Source organism: Lissotriton helveticus, chromosome 10, assembly GCF_964261635.1.
Source record: "Lissotriton helveticus chromosome 10, aLisHel1.1, whole genome shotgun sequence".
Taxonomy (NCBI): domain Eukaryota; kingdom Metazoa; phylum Chordata; class Amphibia; order Caudata; family Salamandridae; genus Lissotriton; species Lissotriton helveticus.
In genome coordinates this window covers 1,157,155,088-1,157,173,201 of record NC_136071.1, presented here as the reverse complement: position 1 = coordinate 1,157,173,201, position 18,114 = coordinate 1,157,155,088, and the positions used below count along the sequence as shown (strand labels likewise).

General features: G+C 45.3%; 1 protein-coding gene across 5 annotated transcripts in view; it reads right to left on the bottom strand.

The window, feature by feature from the left end:
* Nucleotides 1–18,114, bottom strand: part of THRB (thyroid hormone receptor beta) — a 597,833-nt gene that overhangs the window by 436,715 nt on the left and 143,004 nt on the right. The window contains exon 1 of one of the 5 annotated variants that reach the window (XM_078663975.1): nt 12,611–12,713. The exons of the other annotated variants lie outside the window; for them this stretch is intronic. The gene's annotated coding sequence lies outside the window, so the exon portion shown is untranslated. Of the gene's footprint in view, nt 1–12,610; nt 12,714–18,114 lie in introns of those variants that run through there. 5 annotated transcript variants of the gene reach the window in all.

Below are 18,114 nucleotides of genomic sequence, written 5' to 3'. Positions count from 1 at the left end.
TGGGAACAGTCCAGAGTGAGCTGCCAAGAAAGGTCCTCCCTGGACCGGAAACAACCCTCCTGGGACCGGTTTCAGGGTACTTCTTTTGCATACAATATACATTGAGCAGGCTTTGATTCAGCCCCCTTTTAAGCCCTGGCTTTCCAAATCAGCTTCTTTAAACCACTGGCTGGATGCCATGTCAATCACTTTCTTGGTAAAGCCCAGTGGAGTATCCATCTCTCACTTAAAGCTATTGGTCATTTTAGGGCTGTCCTCCTGCCTCTACTCCAGTGTCTGGACTGAATGGCACTATGCGCCACTTAACAGCGATGGCCCTATATCCACTCAACCTGGCTCAGTCTTGCTTGTCTCTCTCTCATGTGCTAACGCTGCACGTGTCAACACATTAAACCCAGATTTTGCCAATGCCTATTTGTACTTGAAAGGATGAGTTTGTCTCCTTGATAAAAGTGGTCAGAATGTCAATTACGCTGGAGCAATTGGAGTTTTTGTACTAATTCTGCATTATTTTTTGATGCAGAATTACTGATAATTACGCGATTACTCCTGCTTGCATAATTTGACGGGAAAAAAAAATCCCACCGCACGAACACATTTATTGAGTGTGAGCGGCTGCTCGTGCTTGCTAATCGTGTTCTGCTGTATTTAGTGCTATTTATTAGTGGCGAAATGCACCCTCACATTCATCTTTTACACAAGGGGGAATTTTGTGCTCCGAAAATAGCAATAAATGCAGAGAGTATGTTGGGGAAAAATCCTACTCAAAGAGCACATTTAGAGAGTGCCCCTTACTCTAGGTATTTGTGTTCTGCACTATTTCTTAGCACAAAATGCATCCTGACGTCCATTTTGGAGGCGAGGGTGCATTTTGCACTAAGAAAAAGCGCTAAATGCAGAATTACTCTGTGTACTCTCGCAGAATGTCTGGGCAATGAATTCCACATGATTATGATACATGGAATTATGTGGGTTACGCCCACCCCTAAATCAATCAATCAATCAGAGCATTTGTAGAGCGCACTAGATACCTGTGAGGGTCCCAAAGCGCTGAGGGGAGGGGCGGGGTGGTGCTGCTACTACTCGAAGAGCCAGGTCTTGAGGAGTCTTCCGAAGGTGAGTAGGTCCCTTCAATAAAACCATGTTTAGAAGAGGAGAGATTCAACACCAGACCCTTGTCTAGGTTGTGAATGTTGACCACAGCCCATGGCATGGCATCAGGACACCCCTGGACTGATTGAGGAAGACAATCAGAGCATGAGTTGAACCAACATGTTGAGGTGATAATTCAAGTCTCTTGATAGTGGTGAACCTATATTCTTTGGCACCAAATAGTCCACCAGTGAGCAGGAGGGGAGGTTCATGCTATTATCAATAAAGATAAGATATAGGGTGTTCTCATGTCCAGGCATCGCAATATGTTTATGACGAGGAATCTTTCTTTTGGTGCTGCGGTCTTCGCAGATGCTTACTCTCCACTAGCGTAGGGGGATGAGCAGTTGTTCTTTGTGAAGCACTTGACTAGACACCTCTGCAGTGCCTAAGCATTATAAGAAACAGAATTAAGCTTCCACAGTGCAAATGTGCTCACTTATGTTTTATAAGCAACATTTTTTGGTTTTTAAACATAAGCCATGACAGTACATAAGATACGTAAGCCTCATAGAAGGAGAAAGTGCACCAAACCTTGCAGTGTTAAATAGTATTAGCCCAGCCCATGATACGCCAGCCATTTCCTCCACAATGGTGCTCAATTAACCATGGATGGATGGATATATGGATGGGTGGAAGGATAGATGGATAGATGGATGGATAGATGGATAGATAGATGGATGGGGGAAGGATAGATGGATATATGAATGGATAGATGGATGGATAGATGGATGGGGAAGGATGGATGGATGGATGAATGGATAGATGGATGGATAGATGGATGGGGGAAGGATAGATGGATGGATAGATGGATGGGTGGATGGATAGATGGATGGGGGATGGATGGATGGGTGGATGGATAGATGGATGGGGGATGGATGGATGGGTGGATAGATGGATGGGTGGGTGGATGGATAGATGGATGGATGGATGGGTGGATAGATGGATGGATAGATGGATGGATAGATGGATGGATAGATTGGGTGGATAGATGGGTGGATAGATGGGTGGATGGATGGGTGGATGGGTGGATGGATGGGTGGATGGATGGGTGGATGGATGGATGGGTGGGTGGGTGGATGGATGGATGGGTGGGTGGGTGGGTGGGTGGATGGATGGGTGGGCCTTGCCGGGAATTTAACTTCTCGCCTGTAGATCACAGCAGACGTCAGCAGTGGGTGTCTAAGTCACTGCAAATTTCTCCCACCTCCTGAGTCGGACAGGAAGCGTACAGCCATGGACAGAAGGATCATGGTGAATCTTCAGCGACGCAGGCTTCACCGATATATAGCACCACTTAAAATTTGAAAAGTTTCACAGATGATCTATATACATCACAGAAAAGGCAGCGAGCTGTCACTGCCGCAAATGGAGAGTGCTGGGCAGGTTTTCTGTGTCTAGTTAAATTATGCAGCGTGTAGCGGAATGCGAGTCTTATGGCGCAGCGAGAGCAGCAGGCGTTGGGAAGTCAAGGTGGGCGTGGAAGTCACCCCACAGCAGCAATTACTGCTGGCTGCCACTGAGGCAGGAGCAGGCCGGGGGTCGGGGCTCCTGCACTTCACTGACCTGATGCATATGTTGCGACTGTGCAGCCCTGATCGAGTGGGCGGGCGAGGAGCAGAGAGGGTGGCAGAGCGCATGCTACTCGATAATATTAATTACTGCAGAGAGTACGCTCGCCCTTCTGTGGAGGCGGGTTTGATTCTTCAGAGCAAAGGCTAAAGAAACTGGAACAAGCATTTGCAATGCAATCGGTCTCGCCTTTGGGACCTTATATGTATTTAGCTATGCAGCACATTAGCCCGGGTGCTGAAACGTCTACTGTTCTTTAACATGGAGGGAAAGTAAGCACCAAACAGCTTGACACGTCGGGTATGGGAACACATGGAGAGAAATATTGCCTTTCAGCTGGAAACGGTATAGTCCAAATCTCTGTTTTTAATATAAAAGCAGGGCCTTTGGTGGACATATCATTGAAAATACAAGATTTGAAATTCTTTTTATTGTCTACAGGGGCTCGTTGATGACAATGTCTATGGACTGGATTTCAGAGAAGCTAAAGTGATTCTGGTATTGCACTGATTTCTGCTGATCGTTTTCTATCTTGAAATATAAATAGAGGCAGTTGCCAGAAAAATTTAAAAAACAAGTCCCTAAGCTGAAAGCAATTCTGGTATTTTACTGACCTCTGCTGGTCGTTTTCTATCAATACAGTTAATAGAGGCAGTTGAACAGAAAAAAGTCCCCTAGTGGAAGCAGACAAGTCCTAGGGCTGATCTCCAGAGCCCACAAAGTACATTCACATATAATTATATACTAAAGTATATATACTAAAGTATATACTAGAGTATATACAAGAGGTCGCATATGCTCGACCTAAAAAAGAATGTCGATGAAAGCACGTCTAGACATGTAAATACCTGATGGCTGGCTCTTGCCAACAGTGGTCTAGGGGGGGTACAAATTGAAAAAGTCAAATTTTTTAACAACCTTGGCATCTTGTTGGAGGCAAATGGGTCGTGGGACAGGCTACTTAAAGGGCCCAAAAGAAGTGCGCAGCAGAAGATGCGATATTCACATTTGCCAAAAGGCTAGGCCACAAGTCGGTCCAGGAAATGGTTCAACTTTATAAAAGCAAGTGCCTCTCGGTGGGCACTTATGGAGCCGGAGTCTGGGGATGCATTGCCTGCATGAAACTTCAAGCAGTCGAGAATAGGTTTTTGTGCAGGTTCTTGGCCATTCCGAAAACTTCTTCAAGTTTCATAGCACATCTGGAATTGGGTATAGGGTTCATGGAGGATCGAACTTCCATGAAGTAATGGAGCTCCCGAAGGCATATCTCTCGAGGACGGCATTGTCAGATTGTCTAAAATTAGATAACATGACTGCAATCCCGTGGTTGGCTAATGTGCGAAACATCTTTCACAGCCAGGGGTACAGTCATCTTTTTGAGTCACCGCAAAGTATAAGTCCTGACCTCAAAATGAAAGTCAAATGGAGCTATGAAACTTATAAAGAGGGAACTAAACTAGAAAAGTCTCTTGATAGGCCTACAGTTACTAAATATATGCAGATTTCTACACCCTCTGATATCGAGCCTTACTTGATTTGGAGAGCAAATCCAGAGCATAGATTTGATCTCACAGGTCGAGAATAAACACAGTTCACTTCCTTGTGGCTTTTTCCCACTAGTGGTTTCCTGGTTTCCCTCCCTCCCATGTTGCCCTTGTGACTGTGTTACTGCCCAATGCACTGCACATTTGATATTCTTTTGTACTTTATATGACTCCTTTAGATTGCACTTTTTACGACCCGTCCTCCTGTAGAAGCACCTTCATCCTTATAAAGAGGGTTTGATCGATTTGCAACGTTTACCATCACTTGATGTTTGCATTGCCGTTCTCAGTTATATCACTGCTGCTATAAAATTTAGAAGAACTTTAATGACAAATGGTTTTCATGATGCTTTTAACATGTTATTTATATTTTTTAAGATGTAAATGTTTTTATTCTGTGTTTTTATGGTTAAACTATGACCGTATAAAGATGCTTTTGACCTTCGAACAAAGCGATACCAAAGGGGATGATGGACGGACCATTTGAGCAAATCAAACACTCACCCCCAGTCAACTGATCTGGGTTTAATCCATCGCCATTCTTTAGCTCACTCCACCACCCCAGTTCAGACATGGCCATATGCAAATCAGTCTTGACACTGTGCCTCATGGGAACAGTCCAGCCCGAACTGCCAGGCCATGTCTTCACTGGACAGGAAACAAGCATCCTGGGACCGGTTTCTGGCTAATCAGCCGTCATCAGCCAGGCTCGCTTGAATTCAGTGGCAAAGTGAGCAAGGGACCCATGTCTGGGCATACCCTGCCAACTTGACCTTCGAACAGCGGTCTCATTGGCTGCATGTATGGATGCACCCAATGTTTCTCTGCTGCTGCAGTGAACCTTTATTTTTAGTCTAGGGCAGCTCTACAAAGTCACAAGATAATTCATGAAATGTGTACGTGGCAGAAAATTGAACGTGAACTGTGTGAGAAGCAGAGTTTGTGCATTCCCCTGCTTTGCTGCTCGCCACTTTTACCACGAGCACCGTTCACATTTCACCTGTGGAGTTAGCATTCTAACCCCGGTCTCCACACTGTTGAAACATATGGACATCCACTCTAGAAAAGTTGCAGTGGGGTCTCTAGCCCTCACCCTATTAGACTAGTACAATGCAAGCACCAGGGTGGCCCTGTAGGAGGTCGAAAGGCCCCCTGGCGTGCCAAAGAAAGATGATCAGGTGTAGGTCTGAGAAACACCCCAAACCTCGACCCTTGTACAGCCACACTGCCTTCTGTAAATGCAGAAACAGCCCCCGCGTGCGTCCGCCCAGGTAATATTGCTTTTGTCTACAGTCATTTTCTCTCCAGGTTTTGATAACGAGTGCTATGTAAACTTCAGTGAACATCGAAAGCGCACAATGTGCAAACACCGTGTCACACAGTCACCACGTAACAAAGTCCATTAGCCACCTCCTTCCGTTTAGCCAAGCCAGCAAGGCATGGATCCAATTCTCAGATGAGGTCTATTTCTTATCTGAAAGTTCCAGGCTGCGAGCCGCATCCGAGGCTGCCACCTTCGTCATTAAAACCCACGATGGAGTATCTAAAAAAGCCCCCACGGTGGCCATATCATCATCTTCTTTCTTATGTGTCTGAAAAAGTCACATTAGTGACTAAACAGACTTCCAAGTGGCCTGGATGGCGCATTTAGGTGTCACTTCGCTGGCCACCTATCATGAAGAGATGCCACTTCAAACTACTCACCCACGCATTCAAGGCCATACACAACATAGGACCAGACTACATCAACCACCGACTGACCTTCCACCAGCTCAACAGACAACTCCGCGCAGCCATCTAGCTCTCACCCGCATCAGTCAAGCCTGAGGAGGGGGCCACTCCTTCACCCTCGCTGCCAAATCTTGGAACCATCCGGACCCTCCACCCCCAGACCTCCACCACCCTCGCTGACTTCAGGAGACCACGAAGACCTGTCTGTTCGACTAATCAGCTCACCCTCAGTGCCTGGATACCCCCCGGGGTGATACATGGCACACTACAAATCTGAATTGATTGATTGGCTTTGGTCACCGATGATAAACATTCATACATTTTGAAGATGCTGGCATGACTCTAAAGTACTTATCAGACACCACATTTGCCATAAGATTTCCATACATTTCCTACACACAGCCAATCCCATCAGCAGCCTGTCTCTTGAGTGCCCGCCTTAAGGTCTTGGTTCTCAACGAAAGCCCTTCTTCTATGTTTACGCCAGTATCGTCTTTTGAGTTTTTTTATCAATCTTGTGTAGAGACCTCTTGCATATTTTCTTTAGTATATACTTATATTTGTATGTACTTTGTGGGCTCTGGAGATCAGCCCTTGTCTGCTTCCACTTTGGGCCTTTTTTTCTGTTCAACTGCCTCTATTTAACTGTCTTGATAGAAAACGACCAGTAGAGGTCAGTAAAATACCAGAACTGCTTTCTGCTTGTTCAACTGCCTCTATTTAACTGTCTTGATACAAAATGACCAGTAGAGGTCAGTAAAACACCAGAATTGCTTTCTGCTGAGGGACTTTATTTTTTTGGCAACTGCCTCTATTTAACTTTCTTGATAGAAAACCACTAGCAGAGGTCAGTAAAATATCAGAATCACTTTAGCATTCTCTAGATTCCAGTCCATAGAAATTGTCTTCAACAAGCACCCATAGACAATAATATTTTTTTCACATCTTTTATTTTCAGTGATATGACCACCGAAGGCTATGATTTTATATTAAAAACAAAGCTTTGGACCATACCATTTCCTGCTGAAAGGCAATATTTCTCTCCATGTGTTCCCATACCTGGCGTGTCGCTCAGTTTGGTGCTTACTTTCCCTCCATGTTAAAGAACAGTAGATGTTTCAGCACCCAGGCTAATGTGCTGCTTAGCTAAATACATATAAGTTCCCAAAGGCGAGACCAATTGCATTGCAAATGCTTGTTTTTAGCCCTTGCCGCTGCTCTGACACAGCGCTCCTGCTGGGCCACCAGACAACAGGATGACCGTGCTGCTCTTGTGACCCAAGGCGCACTCCTCTGGGAAGAGAAGGCCCCCTGCGGCTGAAAAGCATCTCGGTTTGCTTGTGTTGACGTGCACAGGGGACTCCGCTGAGCAGTCTGGGAGGACCGATTCACCAGGCATGGTCAGACTTATTTATATACATTCTTTGCCCTGTTCTGACACAGACAAACACAAGCTAAAAATAGTATCACAATACTGAGTGGGGGTGCTTCCATCAATGTTACATCACTGCGGTTCAAGGGCACTGAGAAAAATCCAAGCGTCACACAAAGAACAAGTGTTGCAAATCCACCATGCCCATTCATCAGAAGAGAGAGGTGAGGGTGCGGTATGTAGCTAGTAGTGCATTTTGGACAGGGGCGGCTCTAGGCTCATGGGGGTCTGGGCAGGGAGCGTAGGTAGGGGGCCCGGAAGAGGGGGTCCGGGCGGGGTGTGCGCGGAGGCCAGTGAAGAGGGGGGGTCAGGGTGTTTGGAAGTGGAACAGAGCCGGAGGCCCCCAAATCCCTGCCAGGTCCCACCAAGCAAATATGTATCCATCCTCAGAGGATAATTATATTAAGGATATATATTGGCGTGGAGGCCCCTGGGGTTTGGTGGCCCTGTGCAGGTGCACAGCTTGCACATGCCTAAGGCCGCCCCTGTTTTGGAGCACACTGTCACAAATATATTACCAAAGCATTGTGTGGTCGCGCACTGTCATTCGGGGCAGCACGTGTTCCACTGAAAGGACCACAACATTTGCACAGACACACAGTTTTTCTGATAATACCATACAGCTCTCAAACAATAATGTTGGGGAATTGGGTTCCAACCCCCAAGGAAAGAGTTTTGATTTGTTTTGATTGAATTAACATTTTTGTTTCCATCCCACTTCAGAGAGAAAAAAAGTGCTTCATTTGTACATTCCTGTTTATTTATTATGAAATATTTGCACAGTTCATTTATAGGTATTTACATTCTGTTGTGTGTTCGAAACAATGGCATCCTACACCCTTTCCTTTCACACCAGTAAGACTGCCAGAAAGTTCACCTTAGAAAACCCTCAGACTTTGCAGAGAGAGAAAGAAAACACCAATCTCCATGTTAAAAGAATAAGCAGCACTTCTCAGAAGACTAGACTGACATTTGACCTCTGTCTTTGAACGCAAAGCAAATGTGACAAGATAAAAACACATTTTAAAGTCAGATTTAATGCTTTTTTACCCCTCGGTGCTCCGGCGTGCCTATTTTGGGGGTGCTGCAGCACCCCGCACCCCTACTTCCAGTGCCTATGCGCAGAGGAATCCCCGATGGGTAGGAAGCAACGCTGAGGTTGCTGTGCCAGACTGTACACAACTTTGGACGTAGCGCCTAGAAGCATCCGGCACCGCGCTGCATTTCACCTCGGTTAGACCAGTACTCCGGATGGAATTACTTCAATATTCCTCACTCCGGACTGAAATTGGTCAATAAAAATAGAGGCGGCCTCTGGCCCCCCGCACTCGGCGCCTCATCAAAGGAAGCTGTGCACAGACGCTCTAGGCGCTTGTCAGGTCCAGTTCCCTAGCATTAATGCACCTTTATCATATGGAGAAGCGAACATCTGGCACGTGCTTCGTAATCACCGCACCTCCCACTCCATGCCCTGCGCCCTCAAAGCTGTTCGGTAACTTTCTTCGTTATCGTAAAGCAAAATGTGACAGTCTAGACCAGATCTATTCAAACCCATTTTAAAACATTAACAAGCTATCTTTACTGCACCAGAAAACACTCAGGGAAAGTATTTGCAACAGCGCACAGACTTGGCACCGCTGCATCCCAGACAGACACGACTGTTCCCAGGAGATCAAGAATCAATTAGTGAGCTGCAGTTCAAAGGTCAAACAGGAGGACTCACTTCCGGCAGCCACTGCTCCTGAGAGAAGGATGCAGGCTGGACCACACCGAGGATAACAGCTCCCATTATGACCCTTCTGACAGTGGGGGCAGGAAAACAGCCTCACTTCAGGACCCAACCCTTAACATCAGGTCATAAGTTTTCATTCTTGATTTTGCCACTGCCCCTACCCTTAATTATATTGCACATCTATTCGTTTCATGAATCTTTATTTCGGTTTTGAAAAACCATAAAATATACATAATAAGATTCATACATATTGGATAATAAAACACCATTAAAAATGGAACATTACATTGGTGCCGCCTTGGCTGGGGCAATTACTTATTATGACCATGTGTTCAGTCCATAAGAAGATCGGTGACACAGGCCCTCGTCAGCAGCAGACTGGACTACGGCAACGCAGTCTACGCCGGAATCCCAGCCAAACACCTACGACGACTACAGCACATCCAAAATGCCTCCTCCCAACTGATCGTCAGCGTCCCTCGCCGCAGCCACATCACCCCCCAACTGAAAAACCTACTCTGGCTCCCCGTCGACAAGAGGATCACCTTCAAGCTCCTCACCCACGCACTCAAAGCACTCCACAACACTGGACCGACATACCTCAACAGCAGACTCAGCTTCCACACCCCCACCCGCTAGCTCCGCTCCGCCAGCCTCGCCCTCGCCGCCGTCCCCCGCATCCAACGAACAACCTCCGGCGGTAGATCCTTCTCCTACCTCGCCGCCAAGACCTGGAACACCCTCGCCACCCACCTACGGCAGATCCAAGACCTGCTGACCTTCAGAAGACTCCTCAAGACCTGGCTCTTCGCGCAGTAGCGCAGCTCCCCCTCCCTCTTAGAGACCCTCACGGGTAAGTAGTGCGCTTTACAAATTTCTGATTGATTGATTGATAAGTCTTGAAAATAAGTACACAATACAATAAATAACACCTAATAATAAAAAGTTAAAAGATTATTATAAAAAGAGGCCACCCAGTACCAACTAATTAAGTGGAGCATTGGCCTGTTTGACATTGATATTCTAAACTACAGTCTAATTAATCATTACTACTCACATTTTATATAAAAAAAGGAATATATATGTTCTCAAAAAACAAGTAAGAATTTAAATCAGTGACAGTCTGAGGCGAGAGGAGGGAAACAATTACTAAGTTTTCACCAGGGGTAGTATTTTTTTCAGAGAATCCAGCGCCTACACCACATTGAGCTTAAAAATCGAGAGACTGCAAATACAATGGGCTTAGAGGTATCAGATTTTAACACTCTATATGCCTCCTGACAATGCACAAACCCCAGGTTTCTACACAACTGTTTGAGCCAACGTTGCCTAGCAAGTTTGTATCCTGGACAAAAAAATAAAATGTGAAACTCTTGCACATATATTCATAAACATTCATAAATCTCATGAAGATTAATACATAAAAAATATATCTGCACTTGAAAAACAGTGGCGATATCCCAACGTCCCAATTATCTACACAAAGTAAATATCTCTAAGAAAAATTTACAAACACATTCAACAAGCTAAATTTAATGTCCTTCCAGCACAACTCCAGACCTCTCATAACCCTTCAAGAGCCTCCTTGAATGTCATGCTCTCCAACACATCACCGCCAGCTAACCCCATCTCCAGCTCCGCCACTGGGGTAAACTAGTCTCTCTAAAACTTCTTACCCAGCAACATTTCCGCCTTACGTTTGGCCATCTGTGTTTTTGGCCTCACAATCTACAATCAGAGCCAAGACAACAAACACCTGGAATATTTTCAAAACTATTTCTCAATCTGACCTCATCAACATTATTAAAAACCTCAACCTCACCACTTATTAAAATGACTTTATCCCCAACGGCCATTACCAAAGCTAATTTTTCCTTATTCTCTGTAGCCTGGGAAAAATTATCAAAAACTTCCTCTCCCAAGGGACCTGATCCGATGCACTCATATGTGGCAAAATAACTCTGCGACTCAACAAAACTCAACCTCCAATCCAACCTTCCGGAAAACTACAAACCAATCTCCAACCTATTGCTGACTTGGCAAGACCGTTGAAAAACTTACCGAATTCATCCACAAAGAAAACATACCAGTACCCTATTTGTCTGGGTTCACAGCTGCACACAGAATCAAACAGCCCCCGTAAAAAACCTAGATGATATCCAAAGTGTTATGGATGAAGGGGATCCCGGTCTGCTTGTTTTACTCGAGCGTGAACCAGCTTTCGACACAATCGACCACTCCAGATTGGTTAATGTTCTTGAACACCGGTTCAGATTTAATGGAATAGTCTTTAAATGGTTTGCATCTTTTCTCTCAAAAGGAATGCGGATTGTAAAAATTGATATCGGCATCTCTGATCCAGCTCCTATCGTTAGTGGAGAGCCTCAGGGATCCGTCTTGGTTTCGATACTCTTCAATCTCTATGTTGAGCCACCAGTTGACATCCTATCTTGGATGGAAAAAAATATCCTCACTCTCAAAACCTAAAAAGACTGAATTCATCCTATTCTCACACAAATCAAAAAAACATCTTTCAACCCCAATCTTCTGCATCACTTTAATCTACCTGATTTCACCCTAATCTCCCACTGACTGTCTGCTTACAAGGAATAACAATAGAACCTTCCCTATCCATGGGCCAACACATGAACAGAGTTGCCAAATTTCAACTACTGACGCTGAAGAAATTGAAACCTACCCTGCAACCAACCTATCTAAAAGCGTCTGCTTCTGCTTTGATAATATTGAGATTAGATTTTGGCAATACGGTCCTAGCTGATTCCTTACAGGCTGACGGTACTCGCCTAAGAGTGGTCGTACATGCAGTAGCCAGGCTACTTGCATTAACCAAGAAATTCGAGCACATCTCCGAGATACTCGCCGACGTACTCCGGCTCCCCTTTGAAGCCAGAATTCATTCTAAGCTGGATGCTTAGCTTCCAAAGCAATCCATGCAAAAGTCCCATCCCACTTATCCAGCCTTCCTGAATATATCTGGTTGTTCGTGGTCCTGAAGAAGTCAAGAAAAGCTTCTCCTGGAAACACCTTTATTCCGAAACTCTCACGCGCTGAGGCAGTCCTTCTCAGGAGCAGACCCAACCTCTGGGACTGCTTGCCTACAGATTCCAGATCTTCAAAATCTCTCTTCTCCATTCAACGTCTATGGAAAAGCCACCTCCTCAAACTTTACCTGCCCCAGTAACCCCTGCTTTTATAAGAGTAACTGGTAACTAGTATGACTCTATGAGAAAGGCATATGTACTTTGTCAACCCTACCCTTGCCATCCACTAACCTCCCCCCTCTCCCACGTCCTTCAGTCTCGCCATCCCACGCTTGCTCTGCCCGCGCTCCCACCAAGTGCCCTGCTTTGCCCACCTTCATCAACGACAATTTCTTTCCATCTCTTTACTCTTGAACAAATATCACGGATGTAACATCTTTCTCACCTACAGCAACATTGCTGGACACTTGCAATGTAGACTTTTATCCTCTCAGGCTTCCTACTCCACGGCAAAGGGATGCCGAGAACAAAGCGAATCCGGACTTGAGATCTCAAAATGGCCACTCAATGCTCAGGAAGATGCTGAAAACCTTCCTCTCCCACAAAGACTTGGACTAAGTGGTGCCATCGCACCGCCGTCCGATGTATTCCTCTAACGTGTCTACAGGGGTGTTTGCAGCCAAGTCTCACTGCTGCACCCTGGAGGTGTCTCACTGCAACATGAACACGCGTCATCCTACAAATCACCTACATACATTGATCTACAATTAGTCAATGAACAGGGTGAGAAGTCCTCCATTGGGCATCGGCATTTCCAGCAAAAAAGTGCGTCTTTCCAGGTTCACAAAGAAGAGATTTTTTGTAGGGATTCCAAAAATAAAGTTCTTGACCCAGAGCTGCAGACCATGCCAAGGTTTTGGCAAGTGTCTTCAGACAATCCGAGGATACACCGGATGCACAGTCCGCAGACCAGGTCTTGTGGGTTCCTACAAGTCCTGGTTGTTTACTTTTATTATTTATTTTGATTGTGGTTAACATTTAACAGTATCGCTGCACTTTATATAACACTCTTAATCCGATCTTGTTTCAGCAAACAAATAAGATCCAATTCTTGGCAGCTGCAGCCTATCACACTTCTTGGAGTTAGCAAATATTTATGTATTTGTCCATAGTTTTACCTTGAATTATATTAATACTGGTAGCTTGAGCCTTGTTCCCGCCATTTTTTACGATGAAAATCTTGTGCTCGGAGAAGCTACAAGAAAACCATGAGCCTTGGTGACTCAAATCATTTTCTGGTTGCTCAGTTGAGGTCCTTCTGGACTTAGGTTTGGACTTGGCAATGGACATTATTTCTAGGACTCAGTTCATTAAAGGCAGATGCAATCTTACACCCTTAGGTCACCCAATTAAAAGAGAAGTGTTGGTCTCAGGAATCATCTCGCTTCTAAAGACCCCAGAAAATTGAAATCTAAGCCAACGAGGAAAAACTAGATTGTTGCTACTGCCACGACGACTGTGGATGCAAACAAACAGGCAACATGGACAACACTACAGCCATTTGCCTCCACCTGCACCTGAACCAAAGACTCCTATGCAGAAGAAGCAGCTGCTTGGGTACCGAGGGGGCAGCCCCCGTACAATGGACAAAATACAAATACAAGCAAGAGTCCCATCATCAAGAACACGTAAGCAGACACACCACTAGACTGCCACACAACCCGCTTAATGACCACCTTCTGGGTGACCCTATTAAAATTCTCATGATCTTTAGGGTTTGAGTATCTGCTCTTTCTAGAAGTGGGTTCAGTTATTTAAGTAGACTATTCCAATGTGATCAATGTGGTAGGGCATCAGGCTATCCTTCCATGATAATGGTTAACGATACAAGGATTTAACGCCTTAACCGCGGCGGTTTTTCCACCGCGGTGCGGGCATTCTATAAGGTGGGCGGGGCTCCGTCGGCCGTTGGCTGACGGCAGCACTAGCGAGGTAGTGCTCCCGTCGGCCAACGGCCGACGTGAGCACGCAAGGGGTTAAAGACCTTGCAAATCTAGTGCCATATTGGAAAAATACCTAGAGAAAGCACTTATTTACAGAGTTTTGTATTGCGCAAACTCGACCCGAAGGTATTGGAGCACTTTACATGGATGACAAGGTAGTAGACTACACAAGTTACATATGGGGTAAATACAATTACACGGGTAGGCAGAAATATCAATTAACACTCCACCAATAAGTATATGATAAACAGTAGCAGTTGCACAAGTTACATATGGGGTAGCTACAGATGCATGGGGTAAGCACAGATATCTGTCAACAGTGCGTAGTGGGTAGGAGGAAGCGTTTGCGGCATAGTTTTGAGGCAGTTACGGTAGGGTGCTTCTACTTAAGGTAAAGGTGTATGCAACAGTGTACACTCTCACTATACGATAGACAGTAGCGGCAGCACAGGTTACATATGGAGTAGTTATTCTAAATACACCTTTAAAGAAAAAGGAAGGGTGGCGCTTAGTTCTACCACCTGTCGCTGTTTTGCAGACAATCCCCCACAAAAACACAGCTGTCCCGCCATGCATTGCTAACGCCCACAGGCCCTTCCACGCTAAGATATACACAACAAAACAAGCATCAAGATGAGAACACAAGAAAAACTGGAAAAGAAGTGCACAAGCCTTAGTGTCCAGTAGCATTAGAGAATTGTGACAGATACGACTAAGTATCACAAAATCGAATATATTAAAACAGCATCTCCAGTTAGGAGACGTGGCGTGTACTTACGAGTTGAGAAAAAGAAGGCGAACGCAGCAAAACTAGAACCACAAGCATATTCCTGCGCTCCAGGGGACTGACGAGAACTTGGACGAGTGCCAACTCTGAAATGAGTACAAACTCACCAAGGTAATGATGACTAACATCCATTATGGGTACAGCCCAAAGCTGACGCGCGGGCTACGCCCCAGTGTATCCGGGCTTCCCTAAGCTGTTTTTTAAGGCTTGGATGTTAGTTTTGTCTCACCTGCCATCTTCTGCTAAGGCACACTTCTTCAGGATAAGGTGGACATGTGGGCTGTTGTCACAGTCTCCATGAGTCTGTTTTCAGCGTTTACGGATACTGTTACAGGGCACTGCATTCTCACCTCCCTTGTCCTCATTTGGCACTTGTGAGAAGAAGGTGTGGTCCGGAGGATTAAGGAACCTGTTCTGTGATGAGTAGAGGTGGGGCTGCATAACTATGACTCCAATTGTTAGCAGAAAACATTGTAATGCAAGGGTTATAAATAAACACAGAAATAGAATATACAGCCATGAAGCTCCATTCGCTTCAACCATAAGTCCCTAAGGTCCATTCTCACATGACTACAATGACCACTAGCCGCAGGTAACTAACACCGCAGGTAGAATAAGGCCGACAGATGAGACCGGTGGTAAAAAAAGACATTGCTTGCAGGTAAAAAACATACTTCCCAAGATAAACACTTGCTGTTGCCCCAAAATCCAAGCATAACCTCATGGGTAAATTCCTCGTCTAAGGCCTGCCCTCAACCACCACAATGTGCCTGACGAATCTAAGACTATCGCTTCTTCTTCAGATCACCAATTCTCCCCGCCGAGAATATGTGCGGCTTTTGTTTTTACTGATTCTAATTATGACTGTAACCATACACTTGTATCCCCCTCTTTTCCCCTATGTTCCAAGCACCCCTGCCCCTCGCCGATCCTTTTTGTACATTTTTGTATATTTCTGCACTTTAGACTTTTTGTTTGTTCACCTCTGTATACTATGCAAAGCGCTCTGATACCCTCACGGGTCAAGTTCGTGCTCTATAAAACACTAAAATAAATAAATAACTCTTTGAAAGGAATGGTATTCTTGGGGAATGGCCTTCCATTTACCAACAGCCTGCTACAGGGAATGCACGAAACAGATACAACTCGGATGTTTAATAGGGCATTTGTGTAACCTTCACAAGCAGCACCAAACTCTGAATCAGTACAAAGCTGCAACAATACTCCTGTTTCTGCGCTTTCAGACATAGGTGATCCAGCAGGGTACGAATATGTGACGTTACAACGCGATGATTTACATCGCTGTACGTTACATCGCAGTTATTACAACAACTTGGGCTGAAGGGCGCTGGACTTAGGAATAGTATGATTTACTATTCTAACTCCAGCCTAAGTAACGTAGGGAAGGTGTTTAAATAGTAAATCATACTATTCCTTAGTGTATAGCGCCATCCAGCGCAAGTCGTTGCAACGACTTGCGTTGTAATAACCGCGATGTAAATGTATCGAAGTGTAACGACCGCGTTGTAAAGGTCGTTTCCCACAGGGTACAACCCACCATAAATAAAACTACACATTTAACGGTATCTGCTTCACAATGTAGACCCCTTAGCCCTTAATCAAGAGATACTCGGGTGGTGAGCTTTAAGTCATGTACAGTTTGTGGAAAATCCCTCACTTTCTAGTGTTTTAAAAATGCCACATTTCTCCGTTACCAACTATTGCACGTCTGACGTGCACAGGGCCTTATGGTCATTGGATCTCCCTACCATACCGTAGCCCGGCTCTTTCTTAATCTTGAAAAGTCTTCTCTGTCTCCACATTCTGGTCTTTCCTCCACTCTTTCTACCCAATAATAGCCCCATCTCAGGCTGGAGCTCTCATTGTGCTTAGTTTTCATCTTGTTACCTATTTTACTGCTCTTCTATTTGACAATACTTTTGATTTCTATATCAACACGATATCTTTGTAGCATCTTGGAAAGTAGGACTGAAGCTGTACATATAAACTGCGACCACGTGGGCAGACGTAACTCAAGCAGAAGCTGCCCCAACCTGGCCTTGGTCGAGGAACGCACTGATGCAACGACTGATCACACTACCTGAAGCGACAACGTGATCGTTCTGTGATATTTCGATCTTCACTGGGGCACCACAGAAGACTCTGCAGTGACCCACTCTGTCTCCACTCTCAGTCTCCACAGCAGTGATCTGATCTGACATAACCTGAAGCCAACACGCATTAAAGGCTCCCTTCTAGAACCTACAATCTCCAAAGGTGACACGCTCGTAGAGTGAATTAACCAATCCCTGATATAGTGGACCGATCACTCGCTTATTCCCTTTACCCTGCGACTCACTCACACCGTGATAGTGAAACAACCAAAAAGAGCAACTACCTGATTTTTCAATACCAGAAACATAGCCATCAATACCCTTAGCAACACAGCTCAGAAGACAACCCTCCATCAGCCCACTACGAATGTGAGTGACGTGACCGCCCACAGCTTTGAATGTCCCTCTGAAGCACTCAACGCTGCAAACACTCGAAAGCAAAAACCATGGCTCAACAAGGTCCTTTATGAAGCTAGGTAAGCCCCTTGAATCTTAGACTTCTGTAACTTTCTCTCGACTGGTCTCCGCAAATCCAACCTCACCTCCAGGACATCGAGCCTACACCCAGCAGCGCGGTTCTTCTATAGGGCCGAAAGGAGCCTTCACAATATACCCATGCTGATCACTCTGATGGCTGCCAATCGACGCTAGGACTATTTACAAAACTACCTGCTTTACCCATAAAGCTCTGCACACTTTCACGCCCCATTAATGGACGGACAAACTCAAGTTATCAGGCAGCTCTAGACCATCACTAAACACTGAACAATTCGGTTTGAACGATCGTCCTTCAGAGAGGAAGGTCTGATGGCACAATCCTTCTCGGGCAGTGCAACCAGAATCCGGGATTTAGTATCTCAAAAACTGTACATAACCACCTCCCGCGACTTTCAGAACAGACCTCAAAGCCCTCTCCTCCAAAGATGTTTTAACTAAGACACTGTAATCAACTCTTGGCACAGACAACGACACTACCTCAATCCCCTTGTACCTCTGGTATATTCTATTTTATGTAATGATCAACCCTGTTCAATTCTCAACCTTT